Source organism: Zootoca vivipara, chromosome 1 (genome assembly GCF_965207765.1).
Source record: "Zootoca vivipara chromosome 1, rZooViv2.hap1.1, whole genome shotgun sequence".
NCBI classification, from domain to species: domain Eukaryota; kingdom Metazoa; phylum Chordata; class Lepidosauria; order Squamata; family Lacertidae; genus Zootoca; species Zootoca vivipara.
Genome location: NC_142582.1, coordinates 61,501,041 through 61,527,096, shown reverse-complemented (window position 1 = coordinate 61,527,096; position 26,056 = coordinate 61,501,041). Strand labels below are relative to the sequence as shown.

Sequence of the window (26,056 nt, the reverse complement as noted above, 5' to 3'; positions counted from 1 at the left end):
GTCACGCCTGCTACTGCCACCTCAGGGTTAGCATAGTTGTGATCTTACCAGCAGCACAATGACAGCTACTGAAACAAGTGTCAGCCCAACAACACTGACAGACCCTTCCAAGGTAGCCCAAGTAGCCCACCTACCAATCAAGAGGCCCGTCACAGATGATGTTCCCAAATTAGCCAGGCAGGAGAGTCACCAATTAGGGTGACCACTTAGGCATTGCCCCAAATGAAGAAATTCCTCATCAAAAAGAAGGCACAAGTTTGCACAGCATTTACATATGATAAATTATATGTAGTAGATGCAAATTTACAAGTAATTACTATAAATGAAATAGAAATGCAATATATTTCACCATACTGGAGAAAACTGTGACTAGGTGACCTGCGTGCCTGCTCACTCTGCTGTTCAGGCGAGTAAGAGGGGACATGGTAGAAGTTTATAAAACTATGCAGGAGTTTGGGAAAGTAGATTGAGAAAAGTTTTTCTTCCCCTCGCATAACACTAGAACTCACAGGCACCTACTGAAGTTGAATGTTGGAAGATTCAGGAGAGATAAAAGGAAGTACTTCACACTATGCATAGTAAAGCTATGGAACACTCTCCCACAGGAGGCACAATGGCTATTCTCTGCCTCCATGGTCAGAGGCAGAATGTTTCTGAATACCAGTTGCTGGAAACCATAGAAGGGGGGAGTGCTCTTGTGCTCAGGCCCTACTTGCCGATTTTCCACACACTTCTGGTTGGCCCCTATAATAACAGCATGATGGGCTAGATGCGCCATTGGCCTGATCCAGCAGGCTGCTCTTACGTTCTTATGAGAGAATCATAGTTGGAAGACCACAAGGGCCATCCAGTCCAACCCCCTGCCAAGCAGGAAACACCATCAAAGCATTCCTGACATATGGCCGTCAAGCCTCCGCTTAAAGACCTCCAAAGGAGGAGACTCCACCACACTCCTTGGCAGCAAATTCCACTGCCAAACAGCTCTTACTGTCAGAAAGTTCTTCCTCGTGTTTAGGTGGAATCTTCTTTCTTGTAGTTTGAATCTATTGCCCCGTGTCCGCTTCTCTGGAGCAGCAGAAAACAACCTTTCTCCCTCCTCCATATGACATCCTTTTATATATTTGAACATGGTTAAATGAGAGTGAGTGGTTAAACTTGGGGTGTCTGTATTAATTTCCCCAACTTCACTGCAGGTATTTTTGTGAATCTGTATGTAATACTTAACTGCAACGCATTCAACACTTCATCAGCAAATTATATGACTTGGTATTATCTGGCAGGGTTACATTTTCAAAAAGAGCTCTTGATTAATTCAAAATGGGTTCTATTGAAACCCTGTCCCATTATCATAAGTGGAACAAGGATGATAGCATTTCCTTTTTCTCATAGGGATTCTCCATCTGGAATCCTGTGCTTGGTTACTCAATGGAACTTATTTCAGAGTAGACATATGTAGGACTGCATTGTTGGTATATGAAATGTAGAAGACAGTGATAGATTGGATCATTGACCTGAAAAACACAATGCAGTGACCTAAAATCAACAAATATTCTGTTATGGTGGTATATTTTATAGGCTTTATTTGTGGTTACAAACTAAATATTTACCATTGGCCCTGCTGGCCCAGTAAGTTTTAAATGGCTCTTGGAGAAATCTTAACTCCTCCTCAGTTCCCAACAGTGCAGATGGGAGAGATGGGGCCTCTAGCTTATTGGAACTCTGCTCACCTTCCAAGATGGGTCTTGCTCATCAGAACACTACCAGGTCATGGTGACCATGATCTCAGTAATGTAGTCTGAGTCATCATAGCAATGGGAACAGGAGGAGGGAGAGCTGCCATGTTTTTGGATTATCCATCCTCACTAGAAAAAAAAGACAAAATACTTTTTTAATAAAAAAAAAGTATGCAAACTTCACCCAAAAAAGGTGATGGGATTATATCAAGCAATATACACCTTTAATTCATTAGGTACCTCAGCCCTCCTTCCCACCCTTTACAAGGATTGTCTTAAGCTTCACATATGGTAAGTAAAAAGCGGTGGTTGCTTTATATTGCTCCCATGATGCCCCTCACCAAGCATCGTGCAGCCCACTCCTGAAGAAATCCTCATTGAACCCAGAGGATTATAACTACTGATGCCAAGTGACAGGTGTCCCTTTTTTTGGCAACTTGTTGGGAGCAAGTGGTTACTGGTCAACTCAAAGAGCTAGTAGATGAAACTGACTGGATTGACTTCAAGCTGGATTCTGGCCCAGATTTGAACCTGGATTCTGGAATGTCATTGGTTGCCCTAATGAATTACCTGCAGTGGGAGAGACAGGAAGAATACAACCCTGTTGGTTCTGTTAGATCTCTTGGCAGTATTTGATACCATTGGTGATGGTAACTTGTCTCCCAACTTTAAACTCTGTGGGTTGGAGATTGCAAGTACAGTGGCACCTCGACTTACAAATTTAATCCGTTCCAAACGGACCTTCGTAAATCGAAAAATACGTAAGTCGAAGCCAATGGGGGGGGAAGTAAAACAATTCGTAACTCGAAAAAATCCTATCTAAAAATTCATAAGTTGAAAAAAATCCTATCTAAACCGCATCCAAAATGGCGGACGGAACTCTGTTTGTAACTCGAAACATTCTTAAGTCGAGTCATTCGTAAGTCGAGGTACCACTGTACTGTTTTTGGCAGCTCCATTTTTACCCTGAGGACTCATTCCAGGAGGTGGCATTCAGCCCCATGCTATCGAGTTTGGGGGTCCCTTGGTGATCCAGTCTGCCCCCCCCCATGTTGTTCAACATTTGCGTGAAGCCACTGGTTAAAGTCATCAGAGGATACGGTGTTGGGTGTCATCAATATGCTAATGATGCCCAGAGGGTAATTAGAGTATATGCATTCCTAGTATCTTTTTCCAGTGTTAGACCAGTGTTTCCCAACCAGTGTGCCTTCAGATGTTTTGGGACTACAACTCCCATCATTCCTGACCACTGGTGTTGCTAGCTAGGGATGATGGGAGTTGTAGTCCCAAAACATCTGGAGGCACACTGGTTGGGAAACACTGTGTTAGACATAGCAAGAAGTCAAACAGAAAGAGGTTCATAGCTCTGTGGCAGTGCACCAGCACTGCAGGTAGAATGAATGGCCTATAATCAATCAGGGCATCTTTAGTTTAAAAGATTTGGGAAAGCCTGTGGCCTTACTAAACAGCAGTAGGCTACATGGAACAAAGGTCCAACTCCATAGAAGGCAGTTTTATTTGTCCTTCATAATCCCCTTGATTACTATGTTAGTACCCTGTACATTAGGGACGCGGATGGCGCTGTGGGTTAAACCTCAGAGCCTAGGGCTTGCCGATCAGAAGGTCAGCGGTTCAAATCCCCGCGACGGGGTGAGCTCCCATTGCTCAGTCCCAGCTCCTGCCAACCTAGCAGTTTGAAAGCACGTCAAAGTGCAAGTAGATAAATAGGTACCGCTCCGGCGGGGAGGTAAATGGTGTTTCCGTGCGCTGCTCTGGTTCGCCACAAGCGGCTTAGTCATGCTGGCCACATGACCTGGAAGCTGTACACCACCTTCCTCGGCCAATAAAGCGAGATGAGCGTCGCAACCCCAGAGTCGGTCACGACTGCACCTAATGGTCAGGGGTCCCTTTACCTTTACCTTTACCCTGTACATTAAAATAGTGTTTCTGGTTGCCCCATGTTTTAAAGGGTTGCCCTCTGCTGCAAAATGTTGCCATACTTTATATCTGAAAAGTTGATCTCTTGCACTTGTCCTGCCAATATACTTATTATTTCTTGTTGTAGAATACCACAGTCCTGATCCATACTCAGGACTTTCCCACACATTATCCTGGCCTCACAGTTTTGTTTTGTTTTTTAATGCATACCATCAGTATGGAATTTTCAAAAGACTGAGACTTTAATCTCATTTCGATATGACCACTGTGAACTGGGCCTCCAAGGCCTCTCTTTGGGCTTAGGTAGCCTTGACCTTTGAACTCGTCTGACCAACATATCATGAGCTTGACTTTCAAAGACATTGTAGCAGAGGGGAAATTCTGAATTTGGGATATATTGCATGCACACTTTTCTGCCTAGAAGCCAACTGGCCACTGGGCTTTGCACATAAATAAAGGTGGACCTGCTTCACTCATGAATCTGCTACAAGTGATTCCAAGGGCAGGAGAAGATGAAAGATCTGCAGCTTTGATCTCTTAAGCTAAGGCTGTAAATTAAGGCTTTTCTTCCATGGCAGGGCCAATTTAAATGGACGGGAATAGCATATCTTGCTCTCTTATCTTGGGCTGGTTGCATCCAGTTTCAGGAATGAAAAAAATGCATGTTCAACTGCCCTCATATGTCTATATTCTCTTTTTGGAGGAGAGAGCACTGATTAATACCTCTAGACATCTCTCCACCTACTGCCTATTTCCCTGTCTTTGCTGCCCATTACATTAATACAGATCTGATGCCAGCAGTCAGCTGGGTTGGGCAACAGAAGCACCCACCCTTCGACCCACACCAGCTTTGCTGCCACCCCTTGCCCTCTCCTCCAGGGCCCTGCACAGCACATAGCTATTCTAGTGGCGGGCAGACAGATGGGAGAAGAAAATATGCCACAGATGTTTTGGGAATGGAATATGTGCACTGAAACTGTGTGTTTAGGAACCCTGCTGAGAGCTACCTGAAGTCTGGCACCAGACCTTCATTCTTAGATTGTGTTCACTACCCACAGCTTGGTCCAAATTCACTGAAGGTAAGAGGAAGTCTTCCATCTCTTGCAATCAGCTAAGGATCAAGCCCTAAGCACATACAGGGGACACGGGTGGTGCTGTGGTCTAAACCACTAGCCTCTTGGGTTTGCCAATCGGAAGGTCAGCAGTTCAAATCCCTGCAATGGAGTGAGCTCTCATTGCTCTGTCCCAGGTCCAGCCAACCTAGCAGTTCAAAAGCATGCCAGTGCAAGTAGATAAATAGGTACTGCTGTGGCAGGAAGGTAAACAGTGTTTCTGTGCACTCTGGTTTCTGGCACAGTGTTCCATTGCGCCAGAAGCAGTTTAGTCATGCTGGCCACATGACCCAGAAAGCTGTCTGTGGACAAACACCGGCTCCCTTGGCCTGAAAGTGAGATGAGCGCCGCAACCCCATAGTCGCCTTTCTTTGGACTTAACCGTCCCAGGGGTCCTTTACCTTTTATCTCAAGCACATAAGTACTTCAGCCTCCAATACTCCCTGGGCAGGATTTAATATTTGATCTCTTTCCATCTACCACCAACAGCAAAAATGCTACCCATCACTTGTCCAACAGCACGTAGCTATTTAAAGAAAGCTAACGGCGATGAGAAAAGGCACAGTTTCTCCCTCAGGAAAGCTAGCTCTATTTTTAAAAGCTTAATGAGAAATAGAAGAAACTTGGGTTAGCCAAAAGAATGAAAATAAATGGGTCCTCTTCTCCCCACAGTCACCAGCTCTTTAGCTGAAAAATGCATGGTTTTGGTTTGCCTGCAGGTGATCACTTTGTATCGACTCAGACATTTTGTTGTTATAATCTAATCAAAAGGGGAGACATAGTGCCTTTTTTTTAAAGACAATATGTCTTCCCAGTTCCTCCTCTACAGTGTCTATTTCCTTAAGCAAGGAAGAATCCAGCCAGTGGTTTACATTAAACCTGTTGCTATAATTCTTTACCTTTTTCTTTCTTTCTTTTTTGTACCACGGGGCATTCAGGAGAGGAACCTGAGACACTTCAGCATGAGAGACACAACCAATAGGAGAGATGTACCCAAGACACTGCAGAAGTGCTACTGCTCATTGCCCCCAGTGCATGTGGAACTACATAGTGTAGAACACACACACCCCATTTGAGGGTCTTTCATGAATAAATCGGATTTGCTGTAGTTCCACTATGTAAGGGGTGGCCAACTCCCAAGAGACTGCGATCTACTCACAGAGTTAAAAACTGGCAGTGATCTACCCCCCCTTTTTGGGGTTCAGGTCAAGGTTGTTGAGCTTTTTTTCGGAAGGAAAGCCCTGTTTTTTGGGTTCAGGTCAAAGTTGTTGAGCTTTTTAGGGAGGAGGAATGCCACATTTTAGAGGGTGCAGGGCAAAAGTGTTGAGCTTTTCTTTAGGGGAACCAAAGTTGTTGAGCTTCTTTGGGGGGAGCCAGTGATCTACCAGTGATCTACCACAGATGTCCAGTGATCTACCAGTAGATCACGATCTACCTGTTGGACGTGCCTGCACTATGTGATGCCATCAGCTTTAGAATTCTGAAATCTTACACCCAGAAATTATTACTCTTATCCCATTTTGTTTCTGAAAATAATTGGGGAGATGAAGAGATTAACCTCCCATTAAACACAAAAAACCCTTTTTTTATACCTTTCTCTGAGAAGCTCAGATCAGCATAAGCCAAGGCAAGTTATGTTCATTTGGAGCAGATTTAATTTTTTCCCGGATTACATATGCATCAAACTTTGCAAGTTTTGGATTCCCTAACCCTTTACTCATCCTTGGTTGGCATGGAAATCCAGCTTGGACTCTACCTTTTCTCTGTGCCTCTCCATAAGAGAAGAGAAGACACTAGATTGGACTGGGACAGATAAGGTGGCAATGCTACTTCCACATCTCTAATGGTGGCACCTGTGTCTAACTGAGCAGTGCCATGTTAGATAGGGATCAATACGCATGGTGGCGCTGCTATATTTATAAGATAGCACCATCTCCATTGTCCTATTGAGATCTGACTTAGAATGACTGCAATGTTGGATCACACAAAACAAGGTATGATTGAAGGGAGTTAGGCAGGAATTCAGGACAAACGCTGTGCAGATTTATTTTAATTACCAGGCAGCCACCATGTGCCCAATAACAAAGCAACATCTGAATAAACGGTTACTGTTTCTAGATTCTTTCTAAGAACATGGCGTCTTGTCTTTCTGCTCAAATTAAAACTTCTCAGATAATACTGCTGTATAGTGTCAAACAGAAGAAATCCAGTGCCTCAGACAAGGAAAAGAAAGAGGCCCCGCACCCTCTAAGATTTCTACAACTATTTATTTACAAAAATGACAGTGCTGCTATGCGTGCTGTGACTAAGCCTCAGACCTTTTCTGCAAGATTGTGAGAAAGGTGTGTTTCTATTTTTCAGGGGAGGCCAACTTTTTTTGGTTGTAACAACAGGGCAAAGATCTTTAAGTGACAAGCATTTCAGAAAACCACTGGTTAATCCTTCCAAGAATATTTTAGAGATTAAACTGCAAAGTGAGTTCTGGAAAGCCATGCTAGTATTATATGTGCTGTGAAGATGTTTACCGCACACTCTGATCACATAACTGTGATCGATTTGTTGTAGCACGTACCATATGCTGGAGAGATACAGCAGACGCATAATCGGCCTGATATCATGTCATAAAAATGTGTAAATGCAAGCAGATGTTTGTGAAACAAATTAGCCAAAATGAGGTTTCATTCATATCATTTGAAATGCATAATTCAGTTACAGTAGGAACTGGCGCGGGCTTGTCTTGCTTCATTCTGAACTCTCTGTAACTTTCTGGGTCTGCTCCACAACCCACAGAAATCAATAACATGGATCACATTTGCTTCACTGGGGTCTGGAGGAGATCTGAGGAGATCAAAATTCCATTCTGAAGGATGTTAGTGCTTCAGTGTGGCTGGCTTAACATTTCATTTGGAACGCATTGTATAGGTCTGTTGTCATTGCTATTGCAGATGAGCCGAGCCATAACTGTGACCTCAGAATAAATTTAGCCATTTGAGGGAAACGGGCAAGCATTTGTGAAAGGGAATGAAATGTTGCTCAGCTTATACACCTTTGCCCCTGTACCTATAAATCAATTGACAGTCCAAGATACTGTGATCCTTGCTTCCTACATGAAAGGGATTTTCATGTGCGAGGCTTAAGTTGGTCTATAATGGATGTATAAATTCTACATTGGCTACAGTCTGCATTCAGTCTCTGTTCCATGCTCTGTCTAGTCTATCACATGTCAAAGACAGCCCTTGTCACTTTGGTGACGGAGGCAAAATATCCCAGTGTTGCTCCCACAGTGGTGAAAATAGAATAGTAAAAATAATGGGCAACACTACCCGCTAATGATATATTAAAATCTAATGCAGTCTTAATTGAAGGACTGCATCTGTTGTGCATTAACAACATTTACATGTGGCACAAATAGGCTCCAATGTACCTTTTAGCATTTCATGGGGGTGGGTCTTCTAGCCTTTATGCTTCCCCATGTGAAAATTGGAAATATGCCTCAATGGCTGTGTGTGTGTGTGTGTGTGTGAGAGAGAGAGAGAGAGAGAGAGAGAGAGAGAGAGAGAGAGAATCTTCTCTATTTGGACCAATTCTCTGTTCTATAAAAAGGTAAAGGGACCCCTGACCATTAGGTCCAGTCGTGACCAACTCTGGGGTTGCGGCGCTTATCTCGCGTTATTGGCCGAGGGAGCCGGCGTAGCTTCCAGGTCATGTGGCCAGCATGACTAAGCAGCTTCTGGCAAACTAGAGTAGCACACGGAAATGACGTTTACCTTCCTGCTGTAGCGGTACCTATTTATCTACTTGCACTTTGACATGCTTTCGAACTGCTAGGTTGGCAGGAGAAGGGACCGAGCAATGGGAGCTCACCCCGTTTCAGGATTTGAACCGCCGACCTTCTGATCGGCAAGCCCTAAGTTCTGTGGTTTAACCCACAGTGGCAGCACCACCCGTGTCCCTTTTCTCTGTTCTATAGTTTCAGGCAAATGTTTTATGTGGTTGTTTTATCCCTTGTATCTTCACTTTGGAAATCAGGGGTGAATTTCCAAATGACCATGGTTGATGCTGCTGGGAGCTCTATTTCCCTGCACACAGGGTACCATGAACATGCATGTACCATCATTACAAGTTAGGGGAGAAGTTTGGGGGAACAGACAATTCCCCCTGCCCCCCCCAAAAAAATGCTCCTAAAGAAAGGTTGCAATTGCTGAGCCCATTCCTAGTTAAGCTGAGAAGGGTTTGCTTACTACTAAACTGAACTGAGGAAAGAAGGCAATGCAGATTATTTTCCTTATTGGAATAATAAAAAAGAAAAACTTGCGTTATTTGCTCCCCTGCAGAATTAATGTTATGTAATCAGTAATTCAGGATGCCTTCATAAAATGATTTCCAGAACTATCTGTTGGTCTTGCTGGATTTTACCTAGCCCATAGTTTCTCCTTTTACTTCAAGCTTTTTTGGACTCTTGAGATTCTGGTCATTTTCTTCAGTGTACACACTGTCTTTTTTTGATCTTTAAGCAAAACATGTGTGGTGGTGTTGGAGTCACTCCCTTGTCACCACATTGGTGATGTCGGGCACACATGGATCCCATCTCTGGCCAGCCATGGCTTCACTCCATGAACTCCACAGGCTTATCGCATTCACTATGTCCTAAATGTCCCCACAAATGCCAAAAATAGTAAAGGGTAGTCAAAGGACAGTAGGAAAGAAAAACTGTTGCAGCTGCACTATGCTCTTTAGTCAATATGTATTTTTAAATTTGTGTTTTAATTATATAATGCCCTGCTCTTCAGTTCTGAGGGACTGTAATATGAATATGTGTGCATATTCCGAAACAATGGGCTAGAGCTAAGTTAAAATTGCTCATCATTTTCTCTTCCCTTTCGGGATAGTATTGAAAAATACTATATATATTTTTTGCAGTTTCCCTACCCCATGTCACACACTTTTACGTGTATTGTAAATACAGTGAGAGTGAAAACAGTTGGTTGCAGCATACCTCTGGAGGAGCTCATAACCCAAACAGCTTGTTGCAGGTTAAGGCTGACTCCTAGCTCAGTCCGAAAGATAAGTCTGTAATGCAAAATATCACCTTGATAACAGGATATACTTTTATGGATATTATTTGGCTCTAACATGCAACATAAACTGGGGCGGACTTTGTTTAAGCAGGTTTTTATGTTTAATTCAGTCTTGAGCAAATTATAAGGGTCTATACCATGGGAAGCTGGAAATCAAAGTGATCTGGGGGTAGCAGAACAGAGGCTTGCCCAAAGGAAATTGACAGTTTTTAACCATTTCACAGCGGGTGGCACTGTGGTCTAAACCACTGAGTCTAGGGCTTGCCAATCAGAAGGTCGGCAGTTCGAATCCCCGCGATGGGGTGAGCTCCCGTTGCTCAGTCCCAGCTCCTGCCAACCTAGCAGTTTGAAAGCACGTCAAAGTGCAAGTAGATAAATAGGTACCGCTCTGGCGGGAAGATAAACAGCTTTTCCTTGTGCTGCTCTGGTTTGCCAGAAGTGGCTTAGAAATGCTGGCAACATGACCTGGAAGCTGTCTGAGGACAAACGCCGGCTCCCTTGGCCAGTCTGCAACTGGACCTTAATTTCAGGGGTACCTTTACCTTTACCTTTTTTAATCTATTCTAACTAGGATCTGCAAAATGATTGGTGCAAATGCTTTCCTTTCTTTGCATCATGGATGTATTTTGCTTAATAGATTTAACTTCTAGTCTACTTTCTTGGCACACAACGCTTTGCCAAATTAAGAGTTCAATGCTTCTCATATAATATGCAAACTTCAGATCTGAACCCAGGATTTCTGAATGTTGAAAGCGGTTTCAGGCCTGTCACTCTGGCTTGAATCCATTGTTATACAAAAGGAACAAAGGCATAAAATTAGATTCTGAGCTAAACATCTAGTAAATGCTAGACGAAAACTAGATTCTGCCCTGTCTCTTAAGTCAATAAATCAATAAACCATGGCCACCATATGCTTTTAACAGGAAACTAAATTAATCACATTACATGAAATGATATAAAAATTACTCTGATAAGAAGCCCAATGAATGCATCCATTAACATGTAATAGTGGTTCATTATTTAGAAATTCTGCTCAAGTAGTCGTTGAAACAACCCTTTGAGCACAAAATACTAGGAAATTAGTGTAGCTTATAAGGTATTTTAATCTCATTATTTAAAGAGCAACATGCTATTGGAGACTGTGTTTTAATTATAGGTTTTTAGCCAGTATTATGTCTCCTTTATAGATGCTAAAAAGTGAGTGAAAATAAACATATGAGACAAAAAGCAGAAACATAAACCCAACCCCTTCATAGTATTCATTATTAAAGCCAGTAGCCAATCCACACACATTATTTTCCCTGCATGATCAGGATTGCCTTCCTTCATACCTGAGGAAGTCTGTCATGACAATACTCCATCTGAAACTCACAACTTTTTCAGCTATTCTGTGGGGAAGGGAGGGGAGGGGGAGTATCATACCCTACAATGGAATGCTGTAAGAACCACTGTGGCTGGGATAAAGACAGGATGATATGAAACCACTGAATTATTCACCACAACTAGCTAAAGGTAAAGGTACCCCTGACTGTTAGGTCCAGTCACGGATGACTCTGGGGTTGTGCGCTCATCTCACTCTATAGGCAGAGGGAGCCAGCGTTTGTCTGCAGAAGCTTCCAGGTCATGTGGCCAGCATGTCTAAGCCACTCCTGGCAAACCAGAGCAGCACACGGAAATGCCGTTTACCTTCCCACCAGAGCGATACCTATTTCTCTACTTGCACTTTGACGTGCTTTCGAACTGCAGGAGCTGGGACTGAACAACGGGAGCTCACCCAGTCGCGGGGATTCGAACCACTGACCTGATCGACAAGCCCTAGCTCTGTGGTTTAGACCACAGTGCCACCCGCGCTGTCACCACAACTACGTCCCCCTAAATCATGTTGTCCATCAGGGGCACTGGGGGGATGGACACGGGGCCTTGGCCCCCCCAAAAAAATTCAAGGAGTGGGTTGGGCCCACTGAATATTCTGCAGCAACATGCATATGCCATGTGACGTCCTCACATCACTAGCACATGTCACACAACATGCACATGTCACATGCTCAAGCTGCACAGTGTGCCCCTGACACATCAGCACATCTTGCGGCATGTGTGCGTGATGTGAGCCCTGCATGCGACGCTGGCCCCTTCCATCATGGGGGAAAGCCAGCGTGCCTGTTGTCCATGATCCAAGATAACAACAACTCAACCACTAGCTCCACAGAATCTTCCTCCCAATCATATAGTGTTTCCTTATCCACAGCCAGGGCTGGTAAGGTGGAACAGTTGAAGAACATAAATCAGAGCAACTCCTGGAGCTCATTGCTCCACTCTTAGATTTAGCTGAATAAGATGAAGAAAACAGGACTGGGAGTGTTGGGATTACAAATATACAACTGCTCAGTTGGCCCCTTTCTTAATGACTATCATCTGGGTGCAAGGATGGCAAGTTGAGAAACAAATTCTTTTATGTGCATGGAGCAAAGGAAAGCCCTAAAGCAAGCATACCAGCAGAACAATTAGATGGTTAATCATACTTCTGTCTAGGGGATTCTTTCTTCATTTTTTCTACTTCAAAGAAACAATGATTTATAAACAATGTTGTCTCCCCTCATGAAATGACTCACTCTTCGGCCCACACTGGGGTTACCCGTACACTGCTTCACATTTCAGGGTTACAATATCAAATGTCAGGACATACAAAGATACATTGCTCAAATTCCAGCGTGAGAGCTGCTCATTAGTGCTTCTGGGTTGTGGGTTGTTTCCATAATTGTAATGAAGATTTACCAAAGCGGAGTGTTTGTCTAAGATCTAGGGAGTTGGAAACTCTGGGAGTTGACTGTGTTGTCCACTGTAATGAGCCAGGGTCAATCACAGGTAATGGGTGTTAGTTTGTCAGGAGGGTGTGCAGGAGCCAGGCCCTGTGACCAGTAGGGCTTCGCAGGACTGGGGCTTTCCTAAGTTTGTTCTGAAGAGGCAAGGTGCGGCCGCACAGGTGAGGCTGATTGGTAACTCACAGCACCTGGTGGCAAGAGCCGGGAAGGGATATAAGGCCAGCATTTCCCTTTGGCTCTTTGCCACAGCAACACGCTTCCTGCCTTGGGCTCCTTGCTTCCTGGTCCTCAGACCCTTAACTCCTGGTTCCTGACCCTCAGACCCTTGGCTTCTGGACTCCCGTTCCTGCTCCCACCCTGCTGTCTTGCCCCAGGTCCCAACGTCCTCAGCTGGGACTTTGACCCCCCCCCTTAAACCAGACCGTAACATAGGTGAAATTTATCCACCTTGCCTCTGCATCCCATAAATGAATCTTGCTGTGTTATTTTCATGGTACTATATTTTGGGGTAGAAAGAAGGAAGAGTCAAGACAAGAGCTTGATTTTAACAGGGGTTCTTTTTCCGTTTTTTGAGCTTATTCAGCATTTCATCCATCCCATCAATATATAAAGGCGGTCTCATATATTGGAACCTAGGCAGCTGCTTCATGCAGAGTCAGTCCATTAGCCTAGTGTTTCCCAACCTTGGCTTTCCAGCTGTTTTGGACTACAACTCCCATCATCCCTAGCTAGCAGGACCAGTGGCCAGGGATGATAGGAACTGTAGTCCAAAAACAGCTGGAGACCCAAGGTTGGGAAACACTCCATTAGCCTATCTAGCTCAATATTGCCTACACAGACTAGCAGAACTGTTTCCCGGTCCTACCTGGAGATGTCCTATATTAAACCTGGGAAATGTCTGCATGCAAAGCATTTGTTCTACCACTGAGCTACAGTCCTTCCCCATATAACACCATTCAACTTGCAACACGCAAATTAAGTTTAGTTAGTTGCAGCTCTGGATCCCATTAATTTCAGTGGAATGTGCTGCCCAAAATAAAGGTTTATTTACCCCAATAGTTCATAACAACTTCTAGTTAGCTAACACATTGATGCATCTATATTGCATCAGTTGTGACTAGCCACATATATATCATCCTGTCTTTGCCCTTTAAAGTGTTTGTTGAGTGATCATAGAATTGTAGAGTTGGAAGGGACCCAAGGGCCATCTAGTCCAACCCCTTGCAATGCAGGAATCACAACTAAAACAACCATAACAGATGGCCATCCAACCTCTGCTTTAAAACTTCCAATGAAGGAGAGTCCATCACCGTCCGACGAGTTCATTTCACTGACATACAGCACTTACTATCAGAAAGTTCTTACTGATGTTGAATTGGAATCTCCATTCTTGTAACATGAAGCCACTGGTTTAGGTCCTACCCTCCAGAGCAGGAGAAAACAAGTTTGCTCCACCTTTTGTGAGATAGCCCTTGAGATATTTGAAGATGGCTATCATATCTCCTTTCAGTCTCCTCTTATCCAGGCCACACATGCCCAACTCCCTCAACCATTCCTCATAAAATGAGGTGGTTGATGGTGGGAAAAGACTGGACTCCCTTCTATGAATAATCATTCCCTCTAATTCTATATTCAGATGGACCCGTTCTGGTCAAATGGGGACATCCACCAACAAAAGGGAGGTCCCAGCATACCCAGGGGATCAGTAAGGTATATGCAAATATACAAGACTGACACAAGTATACAATATGGGGACAATTGCTCTCCAACAAGGGGCCAAAAAAGTGAAGAATTAAGAAAATTAGAAATATGCATGGCCCGGGTAGGAAGGCTTTTTACTGACTTTGGGTGAGTTTCTGCCTTTTAAGATGGAGCTGTCATTTGCTCCATCTTAGGATGGCTCACTTATAAGCCCACAGTTTCTCTACAAGGACACAAAACATGCCACTGCAAACACCAGCATTGCCTTCTTCTCAAGCAATGAGAAGTTCCAGAAGCAACGCTACAGAATGTTGGAGGGAGGGGGATAAAAGAGCGCGGACTTAAGGTGCCTTTGTAATGTCTGTTTTATTTACAAATATATGGCAGAACATAAGTGGAGACAAACAGGCACTTCTTACAGCAGGCAGCAGGTCCCCAGAGAGCAACTTGTACCATGGCTGCAACTCCAGTTTCAGCTCATTCATGTCTCCCCCTCTCCACTGAAAAACATCTGCATAAGTGCAAGTCTCAGACTTGGACCCCCTGCAGGTGGATTGCCCATTCAGGAAACATCCACAGCCATTAAAGAAACATTAACTTTCTTTTGCCAAATCCCTGACTTTCATTAGGTGACACTACAGGAGAAACTATAGTGGCAGACTCGTTCACAGTACTCCAACAGCCAGACTCCCAACACTATTATACCACCCTTGCCTTTGCCAGTTGATGCCCAGTGGTCTTGTTAAGGCCTTGTTGTCCAATGCTGTGCCCCATTTATTTCCCTGGCTGTTCTAATCTTCTCAGCGCTGTTTACTTCTACTTTGGTCAGTGCTCTGGGCTATAGGGAAGAAGGCCTGTTAACTTTGATTTCACTCTGCTGGGCCTCCCTTCATTTCCCGGACACTTTTTGAGGCATTCCCTTCATGACCAAATCTGGGCTGAGTTCCCAGCTTGAATTTTAACTTCTGCTTCAATATATTTCAAACGTCAGCTGCTGTAAATTATTCTCTGACAAGGCCGCCCTCTTGCATTTTGGCACATTTGTTCATAGGCTATAATATATACTTTCCCTATCCTCTCCTTCCCTTATGCAGCTGTCAAAGAGATGATTAAAATACTAGAATCCTGAAGCCAAAGAATTGATGGGCTAGTTCAAACGCACACACAACTATTTGGCACTGTTGCCGCCTTCAGGTTAACCAGGTCGCATTGCTGAACTAACTATCAAACAGGCAGGATTCTCCTGTCAGGGTCTAGAGACTGTGTTTCATAACTCTTTGGCCCACAGTCTCTCATCTTCGATATATCCCTGGCCTGCCCACTTCCTTCCTTCCAATAGTGCATAGATCATGTCCTACTTTCCAGTTCCCTGGACCACTGAAGCCCTATTTGTGCATTCTCCTCTCACACAATTGCAGCTGCATGAGGGAGAGAGCAAGGCCACACGCAGTGTACATGCAAAAGACTCCCTGTGTGATTTAGAAACCTAATCACACACCCAATATGTATGTGTCCGTCCCCGTCCCCCCACCGAACATGTGAACAATGAGGGGAAGCAAGGATGCAATGCCGAGGGTGGGGCCAGGGAGCACAGTCCCACTCCCCCCCCCACATGATTATGATTATATAGTTATAATTGTGTGATGGAAGAAAGCCTGAAAAGGACTTAAAAACAAAGTTGTAGCTAGATGATATTGCGCCCCTGGCAGAACCGTCCCGATTGCGCCCCTTAGCCACAAAGAAGTTAGCTCTTCTTTCTGCCTCTCCTCCAACTCCCCCCCCCATTCAATTCACCCTCTTTTTAAAACCTTTTCTTAGGAGTCAATAATCAATATTTTTATTTATAGACATATTTATGGACATATTTTTAGTTGATTTTGCACACCTACCCCCTTGCCTGCGCTCTGGCAGGGGCCCACCTCACCACCCCCTAGCTATGGCCCTGATCTCAAATAAATTTTCTGAATGTCAAGGAACTCAGAGACACATCAGAAGAAAACAGATGGTTACTTTACGACGACTGTCAGTGTTCACTGGAATAACAGCAAAATAGGGTACCTGTATGCCTATTTGGGGGGATTGTGGAAGATTTGCAATATACTTCCACCCTTTCCTACTTTTGTTTTTTACTTCCATCATTCACACTTTCCTGAATTAACTATGGTGTGGGTTTTTTTTAAAAAAAAATTGTTTTGTTATATATGTTTCTGTATTTTTATATTTCTTACAAAAATGTAAAGCAGCGAATAATAGAAGCAATCAGATCTACACTATGAAAATCAGTTGTCCTTAAATAACTTTCTTTTTTTAACTGAACTCTACTCTGGCAATGAATTGCTCATTAAAAAAGCTTTCCCAAGGTCTTGCCCATTTTTCTAAAATCTAAATGAGTAAGCAGTGTGGATGTCACTGCAGAGGAAACTCCATTAAAACAATCTTATGAATGGGAGTGGGGTGGAATCACACATTATTCTAATGCACTAACAAAACCCTAACAGATGCTTCTGTTAAGGACAGCTGCTCATAATTTAGGCCCCATCTGCACGATAACTTTAAAGCGGTGTCATACGACTTTAAACAGTCATCGCTTCCAACAAAGGATTCTGTGAATTGTAGTTTTGCTAAGAGTGCTGTTGGTCACTAGGAGACCCCTGTTCCTCTCAGAGAGCTACAATTTCCAGAATTCTCTGGAAACAAAAATTGACTGTTGAGCCACTCTGAGAATTGTAGCTGTGTAATCACTCTTAGGGACGTGGGTGGCACAAGGGATGTGGGTGGCACTGTGGGTTAAACCACAGAGCCTAGAGCTTGCCGATCAGGAGGTCGGCAGTTCGAATCCCCACAACGGGGTGAGCTCCCGTTGCTCGGTCCCAGCTCCTGCCAGCCTAGCAGTTCGAAAGCACGTCAAAGTGCAAGTAGATAAATAGCGGGAAGGTAAACGGCGTTTCCGTGCGCTGCTCTGGTTCGCCAGAAGCATCTTTGTCATGCTGGCCACATGACCTGGAAGCTGTACGCCGGCTCAATAACGTGAGATGAGTGCCACAACCCCAGAGTCGGTCACAACTGGACCTAATGGTGAGGGGTCCCTTTACCTTTAATCACTCTTAACAAAGTACTGTTCCTAGAAGCCAATACTATCCAAAGTGGTGTGGCACTCCTGCCTTAAATGTATTGTGCAGATGGTGCCTTAGGGAAGTATTCAGGGCCAAGGGGTCTGGGATCCTTGCCCTACCCATAGTGTTTTCTATAGCCATTTTCTGAACACATACGTTGGGGTACACAGTGTCTACTTGCTCCCCTTGAAGTGGCTTTTCCCTATGGGAGGAGTGAAGAACCTCAGGCCCAGCAGGCAAATATAACCCCCCTCCCACCCACTTCTCTATCTAGCCCTCAAAACTCTGTGCTGGCCAGACTCTCCCAGGGCACAACCCTCACTGGCCCTTGTCCTTTTGTGCTTTTACCTAAATGGGATGTATCCTGGAACTGTAATAATATACCTTGCTTTCCTGCATGGAGGGTAGGGAGTGGTTTGTGTGTGTGGCTGTACCAATGTTTGCTACACACACAGCCCCGTCCTCCCCATAGGGGCTAGTGGTGCGTGACGCCAGGGCGCCGGCCTCCCAAGCGCACCTGCAGGGTGCAATGAGCCACTAAGCCCTATGGCTCCACCACCACCAGGTTCACGGAAGAAGCCTTGAGGCTCCGCCGCGGTCCTGAGGGGAAAGGCGGTGAAGGAGGAGGAGCAGTGCTGGGTGTCCCGTCCCCCTCAGCAGCCTGCCAGCCAGTATCGCCTTGCCACTTCGCGATGGAGGGTGGAGAAGCGCGGAGGTGAACCGGCACCGAGCGGCGGCGGAGAGAGGAGCTTCCCGGGGATGCAGCATTGGCGTTTCCCTCAGCCTTGCCTGCGCGATGAGCCCCACTGCCTTTTCCCACAGCCCCACGCCTGCTGCTGCTGCTGCCACCTCCGCCTCCCCATCCCAACCGCCATCTTCCAGCCCCGGCGGCGGCGGCGGCTCCTGCCTTCGTTTCCCTCCCTCCCCAACGGCGCTCTCCACCCCAGGCTAAATTTTGGGAAAACACACACACACATTTTTCACACCACTTTTTATATGTGTGTAAATTCCTCCTGAGTAGGTCTTTGAACCTTACTGCATGAATTTTACTGCTTCTAGGGTCTTCTAGGCTCAGTCCAGTATACATGTACCCGGAGTGGGGTGGGTGTGTGCAATTCCTGGCCATATGGCAATCTGTCTGAACCTGCCCCACCACTCCACATACATACACAGAGAGAGAATTAGAATAGATCCATCGGCACTGCTTCTTTTCTGCAACCCTGAAATGACAGTGTGCAGAATACAGTGTTTCAACCTTCTATGCTAACTGTCTGCAGAAATTTCATACTGTTTTCTATTCATTCACTAACCAAGATTGGGCTGTAGCAAATAAACTGGGCCGTGAATCAAAGGGGGAGAAGAGCTTATTTAGAGAACTGCATGTAGGCTGTCTACCATACTCTTTTACTTCGCAAGATACATATCATGTCACCGAAGATTTATGCCCTGCATGGCTAAATCTTCCTGCCCTGCAATCCATTAAGTTGGGGGGGGGGCATCACTCTCACAGCTTAATTAGAAGCCCCTTTCAGAGATAGGAACTGAGCTTGGAGGATGTCTTCTGACAGTGCATGTCCTTAGAGGCTGATTCCTTCTTCTCTTAGATCCTAGTTATATCACTTACTCCCCTTCTTCTGCCTCACTCCCCAGCCTCACCCAGCTGAGAATTTGCACCTGTGAACCGCTCTCTGCTTCCAATGTTTCCTGGTAGCATGAAGTTTCTTAGCCCATCTGGCTTGGGGGGGGGGTGAGGTACAGGTCATTTTGACCCTCTGCCCTATTTTTCTGCAAAAGTATGAGTGGCTCTGTACCCTTTGGTTGATGCTGTCTCCTCCTTTGCCCTCTCCCATTTTGGCTCCCATTCTTACTCACTTCTTTGCTGTCACAAGGAGGGAGCAATACAAGAAAGACCATTCCTTTTGCGGGCTCCCTCCTGGTTTGGAATGCATGCCCCAAAGGCAGAGAACGGGAAACCGGGAGGGGGATGAACCTCACACAGTAAACAAAAACAACTTGAGTCCTCCAAAATCTTTGAAAATACTTTTGTCCTTATTCTTTTCTTCTGGGGAATTTCTTTTTTCTTCTTTGACAAGAAGCAAAACAAGAGAGAGAGAGAGAGAGAGAGAGAGAGAACAATTCATAAAAAATATGTTTCCTGTTTTGGTGTCTCACTCAGCTGTTCAACTCCATACCAAATCAATTTATGCAGGAAATAGCGTGGCCTCTGTTTTTCGTTAATGATAGCTGTTTAATTCCAATACCAACAGCTAATTAGCTAGAAGGGACGATACAATGCAACCTCATTTGTGTGCTGGGCAGAGAAAAGGGTGGGGGGGGGTGTAATGCCAAAGATATTCAGATAACCAACAAATCAGATTATTGAAGGCTCATTCAACAACAGTTGAAGGTATAGTCAGCACAGGGGCAGTTTGGGTAACTGGGGATTTTGGATTACCAAAGTTGGTATAATGACAGGGCCAAGAAAGACTCCACCAAGTCCAGAAATGGGAACCTTTGGGACTGCAGCCTGCTGCTTCATGTGACAAGACTAAGAATTGCAGATCAAAGTCCCCATGCTTCACTGTGACTCCAAGTACACAGTATTGAATCCTGCTGGTCTGCTCTAATTCATCTTCCCCTGCTTGCTGGATTATCCTCACAAACACAGATCTAAATGTGTAAGAGCACCTGAGGTGAAGGGAAACTGCAAGAGACAAAAGACTGGCATGGGAAGAGTTAAGCACTCTTTAAAGCTTCCATCATTTATTTGCGGTCAATCACATCCTCCTGATGACATCTTTGCTATCAATGTTTCCTTACTTAAGGTTGCCTGCTGTGCAACATGCAGGTCACACTTCAAATGGCAATCCAGCCAGCAAGACACATTAAAGTGCCACTGGAGAGAGGGAGCCAGGTGCATAATCTGCCCCAAATCAATGAGCCTCTGACCAAAGCATCTCCTAAATGGGGGGGGGGGCCAGAACAATGCACCAGCATCCTGGGCTCATCAAACCCTACCCTAAGAAGTTTCTAAAACACACACCCTTATGTATTTGCGCAGATTCGGTGTGTTAAAAGGAGAAAAGTTGTCAAAGACTCCAGGAGGTCTGTTGCACAAGTGTGTTGGAGAAATGGCATTGCCTTTAGGAAACCTTGTCTTACTCAACTACATTTATGCAATAAATTGTAGAAGAGCCCAAAATGTAACTAATATGCTGTATGCAAGCACAAATAGAACCTTAACAAATAATAAATAACTTGTTCCATATGTGTGGCTCTCCCAACAGCCACTAACTATACACCCTCCCCCTTCCCCACCACACACATATAAACACACACATTCTGGCTCTAACGTAAGGAATGCACAAGCTTTCTGATTTGCCAGCAAAATTGGGAGGCCAAGAGGTTAAACAACGTTCTTGGAGTATTATGAGGCCAGACAGAGATGTCCACAATCAGCTTGTAAAATTACTCAGAGGTTTCCTTACAATCAGGCGGTATATACATTTTGTTACATGAAATAAAAACAACTCTGCCCTGCCCAGGCATGCCCACGCCACACTTTCTCTTCTCTTACAATTTAACGTTACTCATCCAGATTATCATGTGCCACAAACAGGCCTTCTCAGGAGCAAGCAATGAACACTAGACCAGATGTGCCTACAGGCAAGGAATAGCAGGATAAGAAGGGGGGGAGACGGGATAGGATGATCTGAGTATTATTCCTCTAGGCAAGGCACAAATGGTGACTAGATATCATTAATGTAATCATACGAGGGACACTGTGTGAGGAAAAATTCCATTGGTGGGGTGGGAGGTTAAATGCAAGCAACATGTTAGCCACAGGGTACAGCAGAAAATGCACAGGTGGTTAAAGAAGTTTGAGACTGCAAGCTATGTGACCCTCACATTGAGGATTAGTATAGTAGGAACACTCTGCAGATCCACAGTAATACTTCTATAGACAGGTATGGAATTTCCCTGTAACCTGCAAAAAAAGGGAGCATGTTTTAGCAATATTTGTGGCAGTTACTTTTTATGCCTTGTAACACTTTTGAGAAATAGTTGTGAGGTTTGAAAGACAGGTATGAGGGGTCACTTGCCATTCTTGAATGGTACCCCTGCTAAGAAGTGGTGAATGCTATTGAACTCAAATCCTTCTTGCGGGATTCCCAGAGGCGTCTTATTGACATTGCTAAGAACAGGATGCTGGACTAGATGGGCATTTGGCCTAATCTGGTAGGGCTTTTCTTTTGTCCTTAAGTTCACAACAGGAGCCAGTTTTGAACAAGAGACTTTGCAGCTGAGACCCAAAGTCACTAGAATTAGGCTCTATGTCTAATTCTATGAAATTTAGGGGCATGCAACTAGCTGCCACCTCTTCCTCAACCACTCATCTCTCTCTCTCTCTCTCTCTCCTGTCACCTGATGCTCTAAGAACTAATCAGAAGATATTTCACTGTAAGTCACAGTGTGGCCTTGAAAACATTCCGCATACTGTACAGGAGCTGCTGTCACAATAGCAATTTCTCTGGTCCCACTTCTAGCCCTTTAACATAGAAAAAGAAGAGGAGGAGGAGTTTGGATTTGATATCCTCCTTTATCACTACCCTAAGGAGTCTCAAAGCGGCTAACATTCTCCTTTCCCTTCCTCCCACAACAAACACTCTGTGAGGTGGGTGGGGCTGAGAGACTTCAAAGAAGTGTGACTAGCCCAAGGTCACCCAGCATCTGCATGTGGATGAGCAGAGGAGCGAACCCGGTTCACCAGATTACGAGTCCATCTACTGCTCTTAACCACTACACCACACCGCCTCTCATATTTCCATGCTGATTTTTTTCCATGGGACAGATGTGCAGTGACTTCACAACTGCCACTGGATGATGTGCACCACATTGTTATTTTGAGATGAAGCCAAGGTGGTAGGATTCAGCTAGTGGTAGAACACAATGACCATTATCGTTGTGCTCTTGTCTTCTAGCAAAGGTTTCTGGGTCATACTGTTCCTGAACTGTGAAGCTCGACTGACCTCACAATTCTATTTTCTTAGGTCATGCCAAGGCAGCAATTACTGGAAGTGAGGATATGGCCGAAGATCATAGTAGAATGTAACATTTTGGCTGATGGACAGCAATGGGTGGGAGGAAGCAATAAGTATGGCACCGTACAACAACAGAGATGCAAACCACTTAGACAGAACTGGTCCATCATCAACCAAATTCCTTGGCTCAGTGTGTTGGCAGGTCAGCCACTGAAAATGTGAAGGTTTGGGAAAGGAAAGGGGGAGGCAGTACTTCTTCACATTGGACAAGAAAGGTGCAGGTGGCAGCGGCGGCGGCTGGGACTGAAAGGGACTCATGACAAACCTGTACAGTACAACTGTTTTCAAATTTTGCACGTGTGAAACTTGACAGATTTAACAGTTGGAGAGAAAAGTAGAATTTTACAAGCTGCAAACCTCTTTGTCATATGCACAAGCACTATTCCTAAAAGGCTTGTATCCTTGAGAGTCTGCATTTGGTTTGCATACATTCAAAGTCAAATATTCCCATGAAATCTTTCTCACTTACATTTCTGCAGCCCCCCGGCCCAACCTCACCACTTGTTTTACCCTGCCTTCCTTTCCTTTTTCTATTGTGGCATTCTTCCTTTATTATCCTATATTATTATAGTCATGCCTAGACGCCCCAGTGGAGATTAGGTCACCATAATATGAGAAGCTATGCAAACACATAGTAACACATTTGTTGTGCCCACAGGGAGCTCACAGTTTAGAATGGAAAAGAGTATGAGGTAGGAACAGAAAAGCTCAAAAAGACTCCACGAGGTCACCACAAAATAGCCCCAAGTTGTAGTTCAGGGCTCCCCAGCCAAACAGACCACCCCACACTTTGCTTCCCACTGGGCATCTCTCTCCTCTGCCATCCATTCTGCAAGAGGCAATTGTGTGTGTCTACCTGAACTGCCCACGGCAGCAGCGCTGAGGGCTGCCTCCCCTGCGATGCCTCTTAGGCAGTTGTCAGGTTTGGATAACCATCTCTAGATTTCCTCATGGAACGTGCTGTTCCTCTTTGTACTATTCCTGTTTGTACTATTAACCCTGATTTTCCACTGCAGTAAACAATAAAAAGGCAAGACAGATAGCCCTTCAGACCATTCCAGCTGGGCAAGATACACTAGAGCCATTATCCATCTTTGCTCTCCCCCTCCCCATTTGCAGCCTCATTTTCTCAAAGTTCTTTTCTCATCTTAAATTTGCCATCTCTCTCCCTCTCCCCAATGTATGTTTCTGCCTGACGAGTTGATTCACTTTGCCATTTTTTCTCTTTCACACGTTTCCCAGCAGAAAAGAGAATCCCGTCCAGTCACCCCAAATGCCACTGAAATGCATAGGCTTATTCCAGCCTCCCAAAACAAGACTTGAAGTACTTTGTATCATGATGGTACCAATACTAGAAAGAGATGGGTGACAGAAAACACGTCAGTTTCCCGCACAGTCGTTTCTCCGTTACTTATGTCCCTTTTTGCCAACTCTACTTGGCCGAAGAAATTAAAAGGCCAGGATTACCTCATCTTTCTCTTTTATTTACATTTAAGGCTTTTATACAGAACACCTAGGGCTGTTTGCAGTGAAACTTTAAGTTGCTAATACAGTTGCTAGCATTTAGCCCCCTGCTCCACGCTGGAAACTTCAATGGCATGGTCTTAATGGGCTTTTTTCCACTGTGGGCCAAACTATATAAGAGATTATAGTGGGGTGGTTGGCTGTCACCAGGAACATACTATGCCAAGTGTATAGTTACCCCTTCCTACTCCATAATGTAGAGCTTGTCAAGGTTTTCTACCCTTTTGTAACTGCAGTTAACCTATGTGCTAGAATTTGTGAAGGAGGCAAACACTGCGTCCATGCCATACTTCAGTGTCATTTAGCAACATGGGTATTTAGCAACATGGGCAGATATTTCGTTACTGCCACCAACAACATAGTTCATGCTGACTTGAAAGTAAACATAAGCTCCGGGGGAAGACCTGCTTTAAGACCTGGGAGCCACTTGTATGCCCAAGCCAAGCTCACTTTGCTAATCTGGGCATGAAACCCTCTCCATGAAAGTACATAGCCTAACAATCCAGGTAGACTTTTTCATAAAACACAGCTGAAAACAGAACCCTTTCTTAGACCAAACTCTTATTAAAAAGAAAGGAAGCTTACTATGGAAAAGAAGCAGATAAAGTAACTTAAATATATCCAACTCTACCATTCTATGCTTCTATGCTGACTAAATACAAAAATGCTTATGTGATGCCTTCCTAGCCTAGATATGGGAATATCAAACAGAGGGCAAAACTTACATACACGTTCTGAGAGTCTTTGTTTCATGCCATTTTGAAATGGCAACAGGCACATGTTCCCTGGGCTCCGAAGAAGCACCACCCCAATAAGGTTGACACAGAAACCAGGAAGCCAAAAGAGAGATGGGGAACTATCCTGACTCCTTTTAAACCTCAGAATATTCAGGATGGAGAAGAGGGCATTACCCATTCCCTGTGACACAGACCAACCAATCTCTCAAAGGCGGGGCTTGTAAAAAGCCAATCAGGAATGCCTATACTAATATGGTTTCCCATTCTCCATACTAAAGAAGGTATCAGGAAGAAGGCCAAATTATCATCTCTGGGTCAGCCTGGCCAGGAATTACTCATACCCCATGGCTGGGGAATTTCAACCTAGCAACACATTAATAAAAAATTTTAATGGGAAACACCCAGAAAGTTTCAGTGTGTGTTTCTCCAGAAGATCACAAATTTGCAGAGAGGAAGACTAGAACCAATATTCCACTGGCTCTAAAGTGTTGTCATTGGGAGATTCTGTTAAAAATGGGTGCCTGGCCATTAGGCCAATGGAAGTCAAGATCATCACAGAGCTTACTTCATGTCACGATGTCATGGCATTCTGCGTCTCCTGCATCTACTCCATTCCCATCTCAGACTGCCAACCATGTGAGGGGGGCTTGGGTCAAAAAAACACAGAATGTCCTGATATTGCAGTATGAGGTCTTATCTACTAGATGTTATAGAAAAGAAGGGGAGAGAGGAACTAGACACTTAGTTGCTGTTTTCTGTGCTCGCTTGCCATGTCTTCTTTGGCTCTGATTAAAATGTCCACAATAATAATTTTAAGAATTAGAATTCCATGCTCGGGAGCTATCCCTATACTGACACGGCAGAGTTACAGAACAGTGTGACCGGATCTGGCTTACAACCTAGCCTAATGTGATTGTGCCAGCCCATTGCTTTTAATAGCCAAGCTGATTTCATTCTGGGTCACCTAGAAGGCATCAAAGGAAAGTGCAGGTATTGGAAGTGATAAGACAGGCACGTGGGCAAATGCCACTGGCATCAGTCATTTCCCCCCCTACCTGTTGCTTGAGCAGTGTAATAATTCTCCACTTCTTCCACTGTAGATAATTGTAGATACTATGGTATGTAAATAATTTCCTACAATAATTACAAATAATAACATGCAGCCGAGGGGCCATGGCTATGGTTCTTGTTGTCCTTGA

General features: G+C 44.5%; 1 long non-coding RNA gene across 3 annotated transcripts in view; it reads right to left on the bottom strand.

Moving 5' to 3' along the window:
* Positions 1–25,067, bottom strand: part of LOC132592348 (uncharacterized) — a 97,345-nt gene extending 72,278 nt beyond the window's left edge. The window contains exons 1-2 of one of the 3 annotated variants that reach the window (XR_015949035.1): positions 24,846–25,067; positions 1,728–1,862 (exon numbers count right to left, since the gene is read on the bottom strand). This is a non-coding gene — a long non-coding RNA (uncharacterized LOC132592348). The remainder of the gene's footprint in view (positions 1–1,727; positions 1,863–24,845) is intronic. The other 2 variants (XR_015949030.1, XR_015949037.1) reach the window with 2 other exon arrangements.
* Positions 25,068–26,056: the final 989 nt, after the last annotated feature.